The sequence below is a fragment of the Chelonoidis abingdonii genome, chromosome 25 (assembly GCF_003597395.2).
Source record: "Chelonoidis abingdonii isolate Lonesome George chromosome 25, CheloAbing_2.0, whole genome shotgun sequence".
Lineage (NCBI taxonomy): Eukaryota > Metazoa > Chordata > Testudines > Testudinidae > Chelonoidis > Chelonoidis abingdonii.
The window spans coordinates 13,232,350-13,251,086 of NC_133793.1; positions in this window are offsets into that span (position 1 = coordinate 13,232,350).

Below are 18,737 nucleotides of genomic sequence, written 5' to 3' on the forward strand. Positions count from 1 at the left end.
TCAAGCCCTTGGCGTCCTGGTCTCTTGTGTTCATTCAAGATCCCCTGGTATTTTCACAACAGCACCTTCACCCCACTGCATTTCACTTAGATCACATGTTGTCAGTGCCAGGTCATCCACGTCTTCTGCAGCGCAGCGCCTCCCTTTGTGCAAAACGGGGGCGTTGCTTCCGTCCTGTCTCGGGGGAACAGTGCCACCTAGTGGGTCACAAGCTTACCCCAGCAGAGGCTTTAAATATGTAGCTGATTACCGGCAAGCATGGGTGGCTCTAGGGATTTTGCCGCCCCAAGCATGGCAGGCAGGCTGCCTTCAGTGACTTGCCTGCGGAGGGTCCGCTGGGTCCGGCGGCCTTGGGACCAGCAGACCCTCTGCAGGCAAACCTGCGGGAGGTCCACCAAAGCTGCGGGACCAGCGTAGCACCCCCCATGGCTTGCTGCCCCAAGCACGCGCTTGGCATGCTGGGGCCTGGAGCCGCTCCTGCTGGCAACTCATTGCTAGACTGGGAGACGTACCACCTCTTGGGCTAGTGTTTGCAGGGACAGGCAGTTGCGCACAAAACACTGGCAGGATAGCAAAAGAAATCACTTCACCAACAGGGATCAGTTATGATGAATGCCTGAGCCCGTAGTCTCATAGCTTCCTTTTGGCCTCTCTGGGTCCGTCTACACTGCCACTGAGAGGTGTAATTCCCAGCTCAGGCAGACATAAGTGTACTAGCTCTGATTGAGCTAGGGTGCTAAAAATATCAGAGTAGCCACAGCAGCTTGGGTGGTCGCCCGCATACAATCACATCTGAGAGCCTAGCTACAAACACTATGTGGCCCCTTAGAGGTCGTAGCCAGGTGGTGTAAGTTAGAGTACCCCATGGGCTGCTCTAATTCACACTAGGGCTATCTTAGTGTATGTCTACACTGCAGTCAGAGGTGTGACTGCGGCATGTAGAGACAGACTAGAGCTAGCTTTGATCTAGCCACCTCCAATAACAATAGCAGTAACGGCTTGGGGTAGCTTGGTGGTGGCTTGGGGTAGCTGCTCAGGTACATACCCAAGGTCACAGGTGGGCTTGTGCAGCTTCCCTGCTGTTGTTATTGGTGCTGCTAGATCAAGACTAGCTTGGGTCTGTCTCTACGTGCCACAGCCGCACCTCTGATTGCAGGGTAGCCATGTCCCCAGCCACAGCACGTGAGAGATGCATCACTTAAGTCCCTCTTATGTGTAAGTAATGCACTGGCCTGGTGCTGAGCTTCTTCACGCTCGGGCCTGTGAGGGTTCGCCTACACTGCAGTTAAACACCCCCGGCTGGCCCATGTCAGCTGGCACGGGGTCTCAGGTCTGTAAAACAGCACTGCAGAGTCTGGACTTAGACTGGAGGCCAGATTCTGAGACCCCGTGAGAGAGGAGTGGGATCTACTTGGAGCCCAAACATCTACAGAGCAATTTTATAGACCCACAGCTCGAGGCCTGCGAGCCCGAGTTAGCTGACAGGCCAGCCCTGGGTGCTTAACTACAGCACAGACACATCCTGAGCATCTCCCAGTTCTCAGTGTCAGGTTGTTTCTAATATAGGCAATAAATTAGCCCACTGTTCAGCTTTTAACCCCAGCCCCCTCTTGGCTTTCATCTTTATTTTCCTCCCATCGCTGCAGGTGAACTTCATGGGGAAATATGAAAGAAACCCATTATAACTGCCACGTTGGTGAGACAGCGAGGAGAGCTGTGAGTTTGAGAATTTGAATGGGATAATAAATCCCATCACTTGAACCACATCAATGAATTTTCCTGGAGATTTGTCTCAGCATTAAATACACACACATATGTATCAATATATGCAATTCCTCTCCGATTTCACACAGCAGCTGCAGCTGCCTCTGACTGAACTGCAGACATCTGAAGAGCCTGTATTTGCAGCAGATCTAAATAAAAGTTTCCCACATTGCTAGTTCAGGATGCACTTGGCAATAATAATCAAATCATCGTTGCTTCCGCTGGTGTTCAATCTAATAACATCATTTTGTTCAAGTAATTTAAAGAAACATGAGTGTTTCTGGAGCAGTTCCATGTATACCAACTGAAAGGAAGAATATTGTATTACTTTTAACTACAACTTGGAGGAAGGAGGTTGGGGGGAAGGAAGGGAAATCCCAGGTTTGCCACTGACCTGTTGTTTGACTTTGGGCAAGTCACCTCCCCACTCTCGGCCAGTTTCCCCTCTCACATTTCACCAGTTTATCTATTTAGATTGTAAGATCTTTGGGCAGGGTCTCGCTCTTGTTCTGTGTTTGTAAGGCACCTACCATAATTAGGCTTTGATTTCACATGCGACTTCTAATAGTTTGGATTATATAATAGGTGCTACAGTAGAACCTCAGAGTTACGAACACCAGAGATAGAGACTGACCGGTCAACCACACATCTCATTTGGAACTGGAAGTGTGCAATCAGGCAGCAGCAGAGATTAAAAGAAAGCAAAGCCAAATACAGTGCAGTGCTGTGTGTGACAAAGTTCCTCCTCTACCTTGGTGGGTCCTGCGCTTCTTGGCAGATTTGCTCACCTCAATGATCTTCCCCACAGTCTGGGTCAACTCCTCCTGTGTCTGATCAGGAGTTGGGAGGTTTGGGGGGAACCCGGGCCCGCCCTCTACTCCGGGTTCCAGCCCAGGGCCCTGTGGATTGCAGCTGTCTATAGTACCTCCTGTAACAGCTGCATGACAGCTACAACTCCCTGGGCTACTTCCCCATGGCCTCCTCCAAACACCTTCTTTATCCTCACCACAGGATCTTCCTCCTGATGTCTGATAATGCTTGTCTCCTAAATCCTCCAGCAGTACACTCTCTCACTCTCAGCTCCTTGCCTTCTTGCTCCCAGCTCCTCACTCGCACTCCTTCTCCTCTGGCTCCTCCCTGCCTGACTGGGGTGAGCTCCTTTTTAAACCCAGGTGCCCTGATTAGCCTGCCCTGATTGGCTGCAGGTGTTCTAATTAAAGTAGCTATATCCACTGCCTTCTAGAAAGATCTTAATTGGCTCCAGGTGCCTTGATTAACCTGGAGCAACTGCCATTTGGTTACCATGGTCCTAGGGATTTGTTTAGCCTGGAGCTAACATACCTGTTTCTCAGTACTTTACTGTAGCCATCTGGCCTGGCCCCATCACATGTGTTAAACGTAAACTACTAAAAAATAAAAGGAACGTGGCATTTTTCTTCTCCATAGTAAGTTTGAAAGCTGTATTAAGTCAATGTTCAGCTGTAAACTTTTGAAAGAACTTTAATGTTTTGTTCAGAGTTTCAAACTTTCGAACAACCTCCATTCCCGAGATGTTTGTAACTCTGGGGTTCTCCTGTATTATAAAATCTTCAAATCTATTGATCAAGGTGACAATATTATTTGCATTTTATTTATTTTATTTCTTCAAATGTATAAAAATGTATCTACAGATGCCCATCCTACACTCTGGGGACCTATTCCATAAGTTAAACCAGACAGTGTATTGTCCTGATTTCCAAAAGTGCCCCTCCCCCCTATCTCTATATTTATGTGTGTGAATGACTACTCAAATATATTAGCACAAATTATTATTCCTCTGGAACTTTATACCAGGAAGAGGGTGATTTTGGTTCAAAAAGCCACTCTGCCTGCATGAAGCCTGCATATGTGGTGCAGTGAGATGAAATTGACACCCCTGAGCCCAGAGACTCTAAGAAAGCACATAGAACCTTGCAGGATCAGGCCCTTGATTCATAGATTTTGAAACCAGAAAGGGCCACTCTGACTCCCTGCATACTCCAGGCCACTGAACTTCACCCTACAGTTCCTACAAGCCAACAACTTATGGCTGAGCCACAGTGTCTCCTTCAGGAAATATATGGATTGAGGACACTCCAGTTCTGTAAGTTTCCCCACATGGGGGTGGATCTCAGTGCAGGATGAAGACCTAAAACTGTGAAGCCAGGCAAAACATGTTCCTTGAATATTCACTCAAGTAAAAGAGGAAGTTTTCCCCCCTGCGAATTTCCTTTTATCTTGGCTTTCTGCTCATCTAGCGAATTAGTTTACTGGCATGAACATTTATGGAGACAGCAAATTTGAAGGTAACACCAGGGACTGTTTGTGGAAAGCACATTTTGACATTCGAAAACCTGAATCTCAGTGATCCACTCAGCCAATCAGGGTGGAGAAACAATACTATATGACCCGTGTATTCAAAACTAACCAACCCAATTTGATTTTTTTTGAATTCTGGTTGTTCAACATGCTGAGTGAAGCACACACCAAAAATGTGCAGACTGGGAATTATGGGGAGAAACGATCTGGCAAATCATTTTGAACAGAAAAATCCTAGGTTTCTGGCAGACAAGTCACGAAAGAAAAGAAAGGCACAATTAGTCAAATAAATTATTGTCTTAGTGCTGTAAAACTAGATCCAGTGAAGGAAATAGCACTCAATTCCATTTTCACCAATCAGATGTGAGGAAAGAGTCAGACCTTGTATTTCATCCTGTGTTCCCCAATCAGTTGCCTGGAGAAATGCTGCATTTCACTCAAGTCTCGCCAATCAGGTGCAAGGAGATGGTATATTTCATTCATGGCGACCTTGCTTGTCACTCAAGGCACCTTTGAAAAGCTCATGATAGACAAGAATTTCTTTCTCTTTCTCCCTTCATTAAAACTCTTTGAAGCTGATCTATCTAGGCTAACAACATACAATTATGAATCTGCGGCACAGGGTACATTACTTACATTGGATTGGCTACAGAGAACTAGCAGAGTTGCATGCAGTACATTAATGGGAGCAAGAGGCATGAAAACTCCTACCCACAAAGGCACTGGGCCACTTACAGCTGGTAAATGAACCTTGGAACTTACATGAAACAGAAGGTAATGAAGAGTAATAGAAATTTGAAGTAATTCATTTTCTCCCTCTTTTTTTCTTTTCTTCTCACGTACCCTATTTCCTTTTAAGGGATGTGGGGAAAGGACACTGCCAAGTCAAAGACACCCCCACCCCAATTTAGATTTGGCACAAATACGATTTTTCACCCTGGAAATGTTTCCTTTAGCAGATGACTGCTGCCCCTCCCTGATACAAACACATCAATCAATAAATTCAGTGGTGGAGGGGCAGGAGAGAAGAACCTCACAGATATGGCCTAGATGAAGGGTTCATGACTTGGGAGTTACCACCTGCTGTTGTTCCCATATTGCTAAATGGGGAAGGGGTGCCAGGGAAGTCCTGTTATGGGAAAGGTTGAGAATCACTGCCCTAGATCATTCTGTTGAGTGGTTAGGTTTGCCCCCACATAAAAAGGCAGGCAGATTCATCCCCTAGGACCACGGCTCATAGACTTTAAGGTCAGAAGGGACCATTATGATCATCTAGTCTGACCTCCTGCACAACACAGGCCACAGAATCTCACCCACCCGCTCTTGTAACAAACCCATAACCTATGTCTGAGTTACTGAAGTCCTCAAATTGTGGTTTGAAGACCTCAAGGTGTAGAGAATCCTCTGTGCCTCACGCTGTAGAGGAAGGCGAAAAACCTCCAGGGCCTCTGCCAATCTGCCCTGGAGGAAAATTCCTTCCCAACCCCAAATATGGCCATCAGTTAAACCTGAGCAGGTGGGCAAGACTCACCAGCTAGCACCCAGGAAAGGATTCCCCCAAGAGCCAAGTGCATCTCAGGGAGTTTCCACCCAGAAGCCTTGCACCTCTGCACTAGCTCTGAGGTCCCCTGCTCCCCCCAGAACACTGGTGTCATGACTCCATTACTGGCTGGCTGGTGGGTACTCCCAGCCTGCTGCTGCCTTTGTAATTTGAGGTGCTTGCAATTTTCATTTTAACCTTTTAAAGATGCAAAATGGCCTTTGAAATGCTTTCATGTATAATTTTTTCAGGTTCTCATAAAAAACAAAATTTTTGACATTTCAAAATTAAACTTTGAAATTTGATTCCAAAACTTTCCCATTGTCCCCCTTTGTGTCGCGAATGCAATTGCATGAATGATGTCTAGATTTCCCCTACTCACTTTTTCATTTTCTTTTTTTCCCCTTTTGCCACTCCGTAACTTTTCAAAACATCCTCCAACTTTTGGAAATGTTCCAGGGGGCACCACAAAAAATGAAAAAGTGTAGTGAAAACCATGGCGAGCACTTATTGTATTGTACGCCATGTCAAAAATGACAAAAAGGGGGTGGGGACGAGGGGACAAAAATTCAAAATTTTAAACATTGAAAATGTTCTGACATTTGCAAGCTGGAAAACAGAAATGGTTTTGTTTGCCCAAAATATTTCTTAAAAACCTTGTTCCATTTAGAATCCTGAAAAACAAAAACAACATAACATTTCTGAAATTTTTCTATCAATCTATTTTTTATTTTTGATCAGCTCTTTTTCTAATAACTCCTCACTGAGGCAAGTACAAACGATATTTGCAGAGCACAGAGAGGGCTCAGACTGAGCTGAGCCCATGTGCAATTGATAAAATTCTGAGAGTTCTCTCCGTTCATCCTGCCTACTGAATGCAGGAACTGCGTCTCTCAGGATAAGGCTCAAGTACAGTGGAAATGTCTTCTAAGGTCCAATGAAGAGGTCGTTACTCTGGCAAAACTCTTAAGACTATCGATCTATCTGTCTGTGTATCTATCCTCATACACAGACCATCGATCTATCTGTCTGTCTACCTATCCTTTGACTATCGCCGTGCCGACTGAGCTTTCGAGCAAGTAGAGGTTCTCAGAGAAGAGTCACAAGAATGATTCAAGGATTAGAAAACACACCTTAGAGTGATAGACTCAAGGAACTCAGTCTCTTTAACTTAACAAAGAGAACATTAAGGGGTGACTTGCTCATAGTCTACAAGTGCCTACATGGGAAACAAATATTTCAACATAGCAGAGACAGAACTAACACAATCCAGTGTCTAGAAATGGAAACTAGACAAATTAAGATTGGAAAAAAGTGTTAAGCTTGTAACAGTGAGAGTAATTAAGCACTTGAACAATTTATCAAGATCATGGTGGGTTCTCCGTCATGGACAGCTTGTTTTTCTAAACACTCTGCTCTAGAGATTATTTTGGGGAGGTTCTCTGGCCTGTGTTCTGCAGGAGATTGGACAAGATGATCACAGTGGTCTCTTCTGGCCTTGGAATATATGACGAGGACAGCGTAAGGGTTCTAGAATACAACCCATTGAACTCAGTGGGAGTTCTGCCTGAACTAGAACTGAAGAAAGACTTCAGGATACAGCTCTCAGTGAACATCACGGTGAGAGGAGGCTCTAGATCTGGATCACATGCTGGGGTTTCTATTCCCCTTCACTGCACTCTTCAAAAACCTTCACTTTAGAGGGACCAAGTGCATGGCCAAATCAGTCCTGATTTTGCTATGGGTCAAATTCTGGTGTTAAGAGAGTCAATTGCAAAAATACCTTTGATTTCAGTGGGACCAGGATTTGGCCCTATATTGGGTTAACAAAATCATACAAGAGTTTTCATGCGGCCTTCCCCACACAATTAATCTGTGGAACTCATGGCCACAAGATGCCAAGCATTTGGCAGGATTAAAAAAGGGATTAGAAATGTATATGGATAACAAGAATGTCCAGAGTTACAATAGTGATGGTTAATAAGGACCAAGGTTTCTGCAAGAGATTTATACCAGAGCTGATAATAAATTTTCCATCAGAAAATGATGCTTCAATGACATTTTAACATTTCATTGGAATGTATCGTTTTGGGCAAATTTTTCATGGAAAATTATTGAAATATTTCATTTCAGTAAGGTCAAACAATAAATGAAACTTTATTGTTTCAGTGTATGTATTATATGAGTATAATTATACATTATACCTTATATACATTATATAGATTATAATATAATCTAAAAGTCAAAATGAAACATTTTGATTTTATTTAAAAACAAATCCTTTTGACTAGGTTGAAATACAATATTTTCAGAATATTTCATTTCATGAACAGATTCAAAATTTTGGCTTTTCATTCTGATTTGCGATGAAACCAAAATTTGAAATCTCATAATTTCCTGTAGGATGGAAAATCTGAATTTCAACTCGCTCTTATTTAAACCCTTATGCTTAAAGTCTAAGTCTAATTATGCAAGTTTAGGAAGAAACTTTCTCTGGCAGCAGATCCTTCCATAACTGTCTACTGCAGGGTTTTGTGCACCTTCCTCTAAAGATTTGAGTGCTGACCGTGGTTGGGAAAAGATGCTGGACTACATGAACCATTAGTCTGATCCAAAATAGCAGCTCCTATGTGATGGGGCATAGTCTCATGAGCGTGAGGCTAGAATTTAGGAAACTGGGGTTAGGCTCTTAGCTCTCCCTGTAGACTGCTGGGTGAACTTGGGTAAATCACTTCACCTCTCTTTTCCACAGTTTTCCCCTCTGTGAAATGGGTATAATGATGGTTACCTCACTTGTAAAGTACTTTGAGTTCTAGCAATCAAATGTGCTACTTAAGACACCGGTGTTATCATATATATATGTGCATGTAAATCTAAAGTGGAATAGGTTTTTGTGTGTATGGTTATTTATTTATGTTCACTTATTGTGAATACAGTTGAAATATTCTCATCCTTCAATGCCTCTTTCCTAGAAAATATACTGCCCTGCACAAAGTGTTGCCACACAAATTACACTTCCCTTTATTTGGTCTTTAGAATATGGAACTAAAATTAAATTTACACTCTTCGCAGAAAGGTAATTTTTCCTAATCACTCACACTGCTGCACAGATCTCTACAACTTGATTACATTCTAATTAGATTAATTGGATGGAGAATAATTTCTTTCTCCAGGAAGATCAACTGTAAGAGATGAGCAACTCTATAAACTCTGGGGGGAAACAAAAACCTCATTCAAAAGCTTTAAAACCCAACCACAAAATGCTCAATAATTAAACTGTTAAAGAATTTATGAGCATATCTGTATGAGTCTGTTTTTTTTCCCTTTCTCTATAACCATTTCTTTTTCTTTCTCTCTCCCTCCTGACCATAAAATTAGATGTGGAATTCCAATTCCTTCATTGATTTTTGTGATAAAAATTTAAGAAACTCTAGTAACAAAAGGTCGTACTCTTGTGTTCTGCATGCAAAATGGATTGCCTTTGTTAGAGGGGCAGAAAATATTGAACTGTATAATGCTTCAAGGTCTTTGGCTTGAATACTAATAGCTATTGCTTTACAGAAATGAACATATGCCAAAATGGTTCAGGCTTCTCTTGATCGGTTCTACATCATCTAACTCCTTAACAAAGATAACTGCTACTGAGCAGTAGGCCGACTGGCCTCGGAAAAAGTGTGGAGGGACCAGAGCTTGGTTCATCTGCCAGTGCAAATTTGAACGGGTGCCCATGAACAAACATGCAAGCAGCCTTCTTGCCATGCTGATGAATAGCAGAAGCCTGAGCAGTGGAATAACGGTGGCTAGGACCACATGCGATCTTTTGAAAATGTACCAGACTTTATTGTTATTAAGCCAAACTCTGATGTCCTGCCTCAGTTCTCACTCCCACAGAGGTGTCAGGACTCAGTTGATTTTGCACAACTGCACTGACAGTAATTGAGGCACTTGACAGTGTTAGGTGGCAGCTGAGTGGGAGGTTTGAGGACCTCAGCACATACAAGCTTTATCAGAATCTTTCTGTTGACTTCAGATCAGGCCCTATAACTAGGAACTAGATTGTTCTGGACTTTGCATAGGAATGAGAGGAAAACCCAGCTGGACACTCATCCCATGGTGCCCCCCAGCATCACATTCGGAAGCGTCAGGCCCTGTTAACTCCTAGTGAGGTTGTAGATGCTCCACGATTGCTCTCTGTTGTGCCTTAAAAATCCATCTGTGATTAGAATAAAAAAGCTTTGCAGCTGACCTTCAGTGTTCCACACAGGTCAATTAAGGGGAGCCAATGTGGCTAGCTACATTATAGGCTTCTCAGGTCAGCGTTATTCCATTCTGATTGGCCTACAAGGCCATTGAGAAAATATATCGACTCACTAGTCAATGAACAAGCAAATTGTGCCTAACTGGGGCTGCATTTAAGATCATGGCTGCTAAATGATACAGTATTTAGCACTCTTCCTTTTAACTTGTTGCCATTTATTTTGCCAGGGGACTGGCAGTAGATATATGCCTGCTTGTTCAGTGGCTTTGCAAGGCGCAGGGCTGGTTCTCATTGACTGCTAAGTAAGCTGTGGAGTTTGAAATATGAGAAGTATTTGGATAAGGCAGATAGGCCACCTTGAAGACATAATCCACAGGAATAATGATGGGGTCCAGCAAAGCCCAAGTAAGCACTTAAATTAATAGCAAGAGATCTATTAAAGGGATTAGCCACATGTTGTAACACTTGTGATGCTTTATCTTGCAGCAGCTATGACAGAGACTATATATTTCCGAGAAACAAATGGTTTGGAGATGATTTATATAAGAGAGGATGGAGAGAAATTGTAGTGCCTTGGACTTTGGATCAGATTGGGAATAGATACAGGTAACAGGGTGAGAGACAGCTTATCAGCGCGTATATGGTCACATTTTCAACAGTGACCATTGCTTGAAACATGGCAAAGGGGCCTGATTTTAGGAAAGCGCTGAGCGCCGGCACTCAGAAATTTAAGTTCCATCAAGTTGGATGTCCAAAAATCAATTGTCAGTTTTGAGAATTTAAAGCAGGGCTGCCCAGAGGATTCAGGGGGCCTGGGGCAAAGGGGGGAGCAAACATCAAAAAAGGTGCCACCCACTGTGGTGCTTGTACTCACCGGGCGGCGTGCCGTGTCTGCGGCAGGACCTTCACTCGCTCCACGTCTTCGGCAGCACTGAAGGACCCGCCGCTGAAGTGCCGCTGAAGGCCCAGAGCAAGTGAAGGGACTGCCACCGGGTGAGTAGCCAGGGAAGGGATTCTCGGCCAGGGCTCATGGGGTCACTGCAGAACCCAGGGCCTGGGACAAATTGCCCCACTTGCCCCCACCTCTGGCAGCCCTGATTTAAAGCCATGACATTTTTACAAACCCAAACTGGCAGGTGATACGTGTATATCTATATCACACAGGAAACTACAGTAAAAAAACATTAAAGTTGCAAAGGGTCAGGGTTCACAGGGCTCTTAGGGTGTGTCTATACTGCAATGAAAATCCTGAGGCTGGCCATGCCAGTCGACTCGGGATCACGAGGCTCAGGGCAAAGGTCTGTTTCATTGCAGAGCCGACTTTCGGGCTTGAACTGGCATGTGGGTTCTAGGACCCTGCGAGGTAGGAGTGTGGAGCCTGGAAATCTACACTGCAATGAAACAGCCCCATATCCTGGGCCCTGTGAGCCGAAGTTGGCTGGCATGGGCCAGCCACAGGTTTCTAGTTGCTGTGTAGACATACCCTTAGGAGTCAATAAGGCCTGACCTGCCAACCGTTGCCAGAACTGAAAGCTCAACTCCAACAGAGGGCTCCAGTCCTGAAATCTGATTGGTGGAACTCTGGGGGTCCTAATTGGTTCCTGGCTGCTGTTTAAACCAAGCACAGAAACAGGAAGCTGCCCATGCAACTGGGTTTCCCCTGCTTAGGGCCACTTCCCTTGTGCTACCTGTTTCTACTGCCTGACTCTAATCTCCTGGGTGCCTCACCCTACCTGCCTCCTGACCCCTGACTCCCGGTCTGCTCTCTGGCCTGCCTTGGACTCTGATCGCCTGGTATCTGACCCAGTCCAGATCCCAACTCCTGCTCTGACCACTAGGTCAGACTGCCCACGTCCCGGTCGTGACACAAAGCCAAGCACTCCCATGTTAGGGAACTCCAGAATTAAGGTTGCTTGTGTAACCTTAATTCGTCCTCCCCTTGTGTGTATGCATCATGATGTGCCTCTGACTACATGATCACTTATTTTTTCCCACTGTACTCCTGCCTCATTCAGTGCCCTGGGTGGCTGGTGCTCACTTAATGAGCCGCTATTAAATACTTTGTTTTCTCCTCATTGGTCAACGTGTGACTCCAGGCCTAATTTAAGACACACTGTTCAAACCCTGCTCTGAAGACGCAATTATTAATTTCCTCATGGGCTTTCCTGTGGCGCACATCATTCTAGTATCTGCATACTGCACAGACGTTGTGAGAGGAGGCTGCACTGTTATGATCCAATGGATGCCCAATCTCCAGACATGGTGGAGCTGACTTTTCAGCTTACTTAGCATTACATAGCACTGGTGTGGTCAAAGCACAGCTCCCACGGAGTTCAGCTACAGCTGTGAGTGCTCAGCACATCTGAAAATCAGATCCCAGGGTCTCAAGTTAGAAAATGAGGAACGCATCTGTGACAGATCTTGTGACCTGCCCTGCATCACAGAGGAACTCAGTGGCAGAGAGAGAATCCAGCTCCCCGGGGGACCATTCAGCTGCATTACCTTTAGATCATCTTTTCTTTTCCTGCAAGCCCACCTCATTCACTACCCACCCTGCAACCTCTGCAACAAATGAGACAGGAGTCCTGCAGATAATAGCCACATTCACAATAAAACCCTTATTCATTCCCCAGATCACAGCCTATCCTGTGCATTGACTTTGGCAGAGGTCCCATGGAAAAAGTAGTGTGTGATCATTAAGGCTTTACTTGAATTGAGGGATGACTGTCAAATAATTGTGACTCAGTTGCAGACAAGACATGGAAAAATTACCTTTATTAATTGTGGTAATTTGGAAAAGCCAGCTGCCTCAGGGCTGACAGCGGGACCCCAGCCATCTTGGGGCTGTTTGCCAGATCACCGCCATGAGTGGGGCTGACAGCTGGAGCCCTGGCTGGCTGGGATGGTCAGTGGGGCTGACTGTTACCTTTCAACATACATATAGCTGAATTCAGCATCAAAATTGCAGTGGAAATCTAATATTGTGGGATCCACAATTTCTGCAATATAACAAATTAAGTAGGGCCTGAGTGATTATATAACTAAAGACAGTATTATCACGAATGCATACGGGGGGGGATGAAATAAGTGTGCCCTGGTAACTTTAACTCTGGAGTCACATAACTTCTGAGTCCTTGAGCTTACAAACGTAATGTTCTTCTACCATAGTTTAGTGAGTGTAATTTCCTAGTTTTTTTTAAAAAAGCAAACTGGAAAAAAACCCCAAAACCATATACTTCATCATGTAGTATCATGCCCACCTGAGTCATCAGCAGGCTTAGAACCTTTAGCTCCATTGCACAGATTGCTGCCACTTGAACTACTGGATTAACTGATATCAGTAGTAGGTTGTCATCCCCTTGGTCAGCGGGTTTCACAGATATTTTCTGACAGCAGAGGGATGGTGAGATTTAGGAATCTTGGGTTCCCCCCCGGGCTCTCAAAGGGAGTGGGTCTAGTGGTCACAGATCTTCCTGCCCCTGTTCCCCAAACCTGACCCCTTTCCCTTCCAGTCTGTTCATGGCTTTTGCCAACTTCACCCACTTCAGCAGCTTGTCACAGGTGGTTTCTTCGTCTAGCCAATCCCAATCTCCACCCTATGGGGGTCCACATCTTAGTCCCAGTGTCTTGCCCAGCCAATCTTAGTCTCCTCTTTGGGTTCCTCATCTGAGTCCTGCTCCCATCCCTGCTCCCAGTCCCCTCCATGGCCCTTTGTTCCAGTCTCCCCATACCCCCAGGTGCCTCATCCTATCTGGATTCCCTCAAGTGATTCCCCATTCCCCCAACCATACCACTGTCCCCTCCTCTCACCCTCTAGCCCCCAGTCAGTCTCCTTGCCCAGCCGGTCCAAGTCTCCCCACCCCACCAGCTGTTTGTACGATCTCAGCCTTCCTCCCAGTCCCAGTGTGTCCATGGCAAAGCTCTCACTGATTTCAGTGGGAATAAGAGGAGACCTTTATTCCTTAAAAATGTATTGGCATGAGGCAAATGCCTGGGAGGCCACTCAGCCCCCTATAAACTGCATGGCTTGAGATGCAATCCAAGTAACTTCTTTGGTTAGTTATTTATTAGGGGAGATCTTATTTATTTACTTTTCTTTCAAAATGCTCCTCAAAAGGCCTCATAAAATATGAGTTGCACAGAATACGCTTGGCTGTAAATTCAGAACATGTGTGTGAGTGAATTTGTTGCTCAAGAACTAATGGGCAAAGAGCCTCTGACAGAACTAGTCACAGACCCGCAGGCTGCAAGTGCGCTGCTCCCACACAGCTTTGATGATGCACATTAGCCTTGACCTGCAGCATCCCCTGTTGTTCTTGTCCTGGGCTCCCCCCACACATACCAGCCACTGCACCTCAGCCTGGACCTGCAGCCCACAGCTACTATTCCAGCTGTCCTGGCTATACCCAGCTCTGTTAATGCACCTCACTTCTGCAGCATTATTGTTATTATTATTCCGATCCTGCGCTCTCTACACTTCCATACCCTCAGTTCTGCCAGCACAGCTCAATGAAAACTTCTAAAAGACGCCAGTCAAAGATGTGGTAAAGGCAGCTGCACATTAAGAGCTACCGCCCAAAGTAATAGACTACATGGCAAGTCAGAGCTAAGCCAGATGGACCAACATGATTTCCTGATTGCAGGTGCATGGGCTAGGAGATCAGTTACAACCTGTATGTATTTCGGGCAAAGAAAACCCAAAGCGGCTGTGAGCATGAAGCAAAGCGGCTGTGAGCAAAGAAGAAACAGAGCTTCTTGGGCACAGAACTTCTGGAGGGGCAGACACAGGAATTTCTGAGCAGGGAATCTGCCTCCTATTGCTGTTTTCTGCTGCGTTCAGGGAAACAGGACTTTGTGCACATTTTTTATAAACAAGCAAGATCTCAACAAGGATAGACCTGAGTCCTATCATCGACTCCTCATCCTGATGGAAACAATCGTGCAAGGCCCTGACTATGGGCTCACAGCTCAGGGCAAAGGAGCAATGCTGCATTTTGCATAGCTTCTGGTTGAGCCTCCTTGTGAAATCGTAAACCTTCCCCAGGTTCCCTCAAAACTCAGCTCAGGCTGGCTTAGAAGTGGGTTCAGGTTTGCAAACCTCTGCCAATACTCTGCTGAGGCCTCTGTGTGCACTAAGAATGCGTAAGTAACAATGAGAACAATCATTAGCATCGGGATCTTGGGTTTGGATCCAAGATCTGCCACTGCCTCATGGGCCTCAGTTTCCCCATCTATAAAGCAGGGCTAATAATGTACTTTTAGATGAGAAGTTCAGTCTTGTTATATTTCAGCAGTAGAAACCTTACTGATTACAGAATAACCAATCAGAACCCACTCTTGAGGCAGCACCAGGACCGCATGATCTCCAAAGCTTCATTTTCCACTTCCTCCTCTCTCTGGGGCATAATTCCACCTCCAGCTCAGTGCTTCCCCCTTCCTTTCAGATCCTTGTTCTTTAAAGTGTGATAATTTTCTCGTTGGAATCTTTTCCAAGGTAGTGCAGAGAGCAGCTGGATGAGGTAATTTCTCTTCAGTAAGTAAATAGCGTCCCTGGGAGGAAACTAGGTTATCAGAGCAACAGGGAGTATTTACAATAATACATTGCTCTCCATCATAAACTATCTGGCACAGAGAGAAAGAGAGAGGTGGAAGCCATGTGTTTAATCACACCAATATTAAGAGGTTGCAAAACAAAATCTTCATTCTGTAATGGGAAAATCATTCAAAGGGTCATTTCTGCTACAGTTATTTTCAGGCCTATGTAAAGTCACTGGATCAAATCCTCATCTGATATAAATCAGCATTGCACCATTGACTTCAAATGTAGTTACACCATCTGGGGATCTGGCTGACAGACTTCAGTGGAGTGATGCCTAGTTATACCAGCTGAGGATCTGGTCCACTGACTTCAGTCACTGGGGCTACACGGACATACACCAGTTGTGAGTTCTGGCCCTTTGATTTTAATTGAGCTATGCCTATTTATGTTGGCTGGAGATCTGGTCTACCATCCCCTGAGAATAACATGCTCAAGTCATCTAGTGGAACACAGAATCATGCAGGATGCCTGGGTTCTCTTTTGAGCTCTGACACTGACTTGCTGAGTGTCCTTGGGCTAATAACTTTCCTTCTCTGCGTTTCAGCTCCTTGCAGCAGAGAAATGAAGATAATGATACTCAGCTGACAGGAGTGTTGGGTGGTTCATGAATGCGTGTGCTGTGCTTTGAGCTTTTTGGGGGACGGGGGCTAACCCCAGTACTTATAAGTTCCAAGTATCCTGTTTTAGGATCTATATCGGCACCCAGTGCTCAAAGATGTCTGAAAAAAATGCCCAGGTGGATGGATGGTCGAAGTATCCATCATCCTTATATCTACCCAACCAACAATTAATTTGGCCCCACATCAATTCTGCCCCTTCCCAGCCTCAACTCTACTTTGCCTCTATTTCTTGAGGTCTTTCACCCTCTTTTCCAAGGCTGGGAGGTGGGGTGGGGGGGAGAGACAGGCTGAAGCAGGACCCCTCCTCCCTTCCAGTTCTGGTGTTACAAGGAGTGAGATGGGAAGAACAGAGGAGCCTCCTATTACTCACAGGAGGAGATGCTGGGTTCCTCCTCTCCTGTGAGGATGGGGAGGGGAAGAGGTAGAGAGCTCTGTCTGCTTCTTGCAGCAGCTCTGATTGGTGGCTTTCCCCCAGGAGATGGGGCAGTAGGGAAAGCCACCAATCAGATGTGGGGTTTTTTTGTCAGGTGTCACTAAAAATGTGTGCCCCTCAGTGACCCAACTCATTTTTTTAAAGTCTCATTTCCTGGGTCTGTGACCTGCTGGGACTTGGCACACTCTGAACATTGGGCACACCACAGTCCCCCCTTGTCCCTAGAGAGACTCATTCATTCTCACAGTGCCCCCACACGGGAGGGAAGTGTTATCCTCCATTTACAAACAGGCCAGCCGAGGCACAGAGAGGGTCAGGGGCTGAACCGACTGATAGTTAAAGCCTGAATTGCAATTAGAAATAAGGCCCAATGGTTTAATCAGTGAGGGTGACTAACCACAGGAACAATCCCCCACGAGAAGTGGTGGATTCTCCATCTCCTGACATCTTCATATCACGAGGGAGGCTTTAGCCAAATGCAAGTTACTGGCCTCAATGCAGCAGTAACTGGGGGAAACTGAATAGCCTGTGCTTTGCAGGAGGTCAGGCTAGATGATCAAATGCATTCTGGCCTTAAACTCTATGAAGCTATAAACTTGGCCCCATTGAAGCAAGGGCAATATTCCCGTTAATTTCATTGGGAGCAGGATTAGGGCCAAAAGAGCTGAGTGGGAGTCTTTCCATTGGATTGGAATTTAAATGACTTGCTCAAGATTACCTGGGAAGCCTGTAGCTGAGACTGGGGAACAACGGAGGAGCCTTGACTCCCAGTTCCTTGCTCAACCACTAGGCAACATTGCCCCACCCTGTAGCGACACGGTGAGTTCCGTGCAGACAGAGCTTGCAAAATGGAGCCTGAGATTTGGATTCTTTCCCTCTGTCCCTTTAAGAATTTTATATATTTTACAGAAAGCAAAGCCATTTCACAAACATACTTCAATATCAACGACTCCCTTCAGCCCCCGGCTGCTGAGGAATAAGCTTGATGTCCATTATGCGCCCTGGCCTCCTCCTGTTCAAGGCATATCATCGACGTCACCAAGGACCCAGTGAGGACCACGGCCTCGCTCGTCATTGGCTACAGCTGCTCAGCGTTTGTTCAGTTTCAATCAGAAAAGACACGTGCACAAAAAAGCATTGCAGCAGGGCAATTTATGGGAACCGTGGATGATAAAAAGGGTGAAACACATTCATTGCTGTGATGATGGAGCTACAGAAAATCCTTAGATGATGGGTAGCTAGATTAGGTTAGGATCCAGGTAGATAGACAGACAGACTAGGATCTAGACAGAAAGACAGATTAGGATCTAGGAGGATGGATGAAAAAATTTGGTTCCCCAAATCATGCCAACAAATCTGAATGTGGAGAATGAAAAGGAAGTTGGGAGGCCGGGGAGGTCCTAGCAAAAAGAACAGCCCCCTCCCCCCTCATTATTAGTATACACAAATCCTCCATCTGTTCTACCATGCCCCACACAGCCAGAGGGCTGTTACCTCCAGCCCCTGCACGCCCAGCGCTGCCGTTAACTTCCTGGCGCTTTTCAGCGCTCTCAGTCCCTAGCTTTCATAAGTACTAAAATTGATGGAGAAATGTAAAAGCGTCTCATTTCCTCCCTCTCCCCTGCATGCTGCTAACCTCGCTTTTCCTCGGGCCCCAGTGCAGGATCGCTCAATGGAAAGTCATTTGGAAAGTCTCTGAACTGGTTTTCTTTTGTATAAAATATTATGTCTAAAGAGCCACTGAAAGCATAAAGTGAAGCACGCGAGATAGCGAGAGTCTGTTCCCATTGGCAACTGACTTTTCCCATATCCCCAGATGTAGGGCCCCATTCTGAACCTCTGTTCCACTCTCCTGCCATTCAGAGGTGGCACGGCTGAGATGACATCTGACCTAGGCAGCTGTGCACTCCCTTAGTCGGAGACCAGGTGGGTCTGGGATTCTACCTGGGGGTGTGGTGGGGGAGGGTTCTGGGTCTATCTGAAATATCTCATGGTTCTCTAAGAGAAAAGTGACTCCCTGACCTTACATTGTATGGCTAGGATGGAGGGCCGGGGGGGCTCTTTACTATTTTTGAAGTGGGGGCCACTTTGGCAAAAAACCTTCAGTGTGAGAGCCACATCAACTACTAAATTAACACATTGCTCACTACTCCTTCATGATGTAATGTTACAGAGCCACTTGTGTC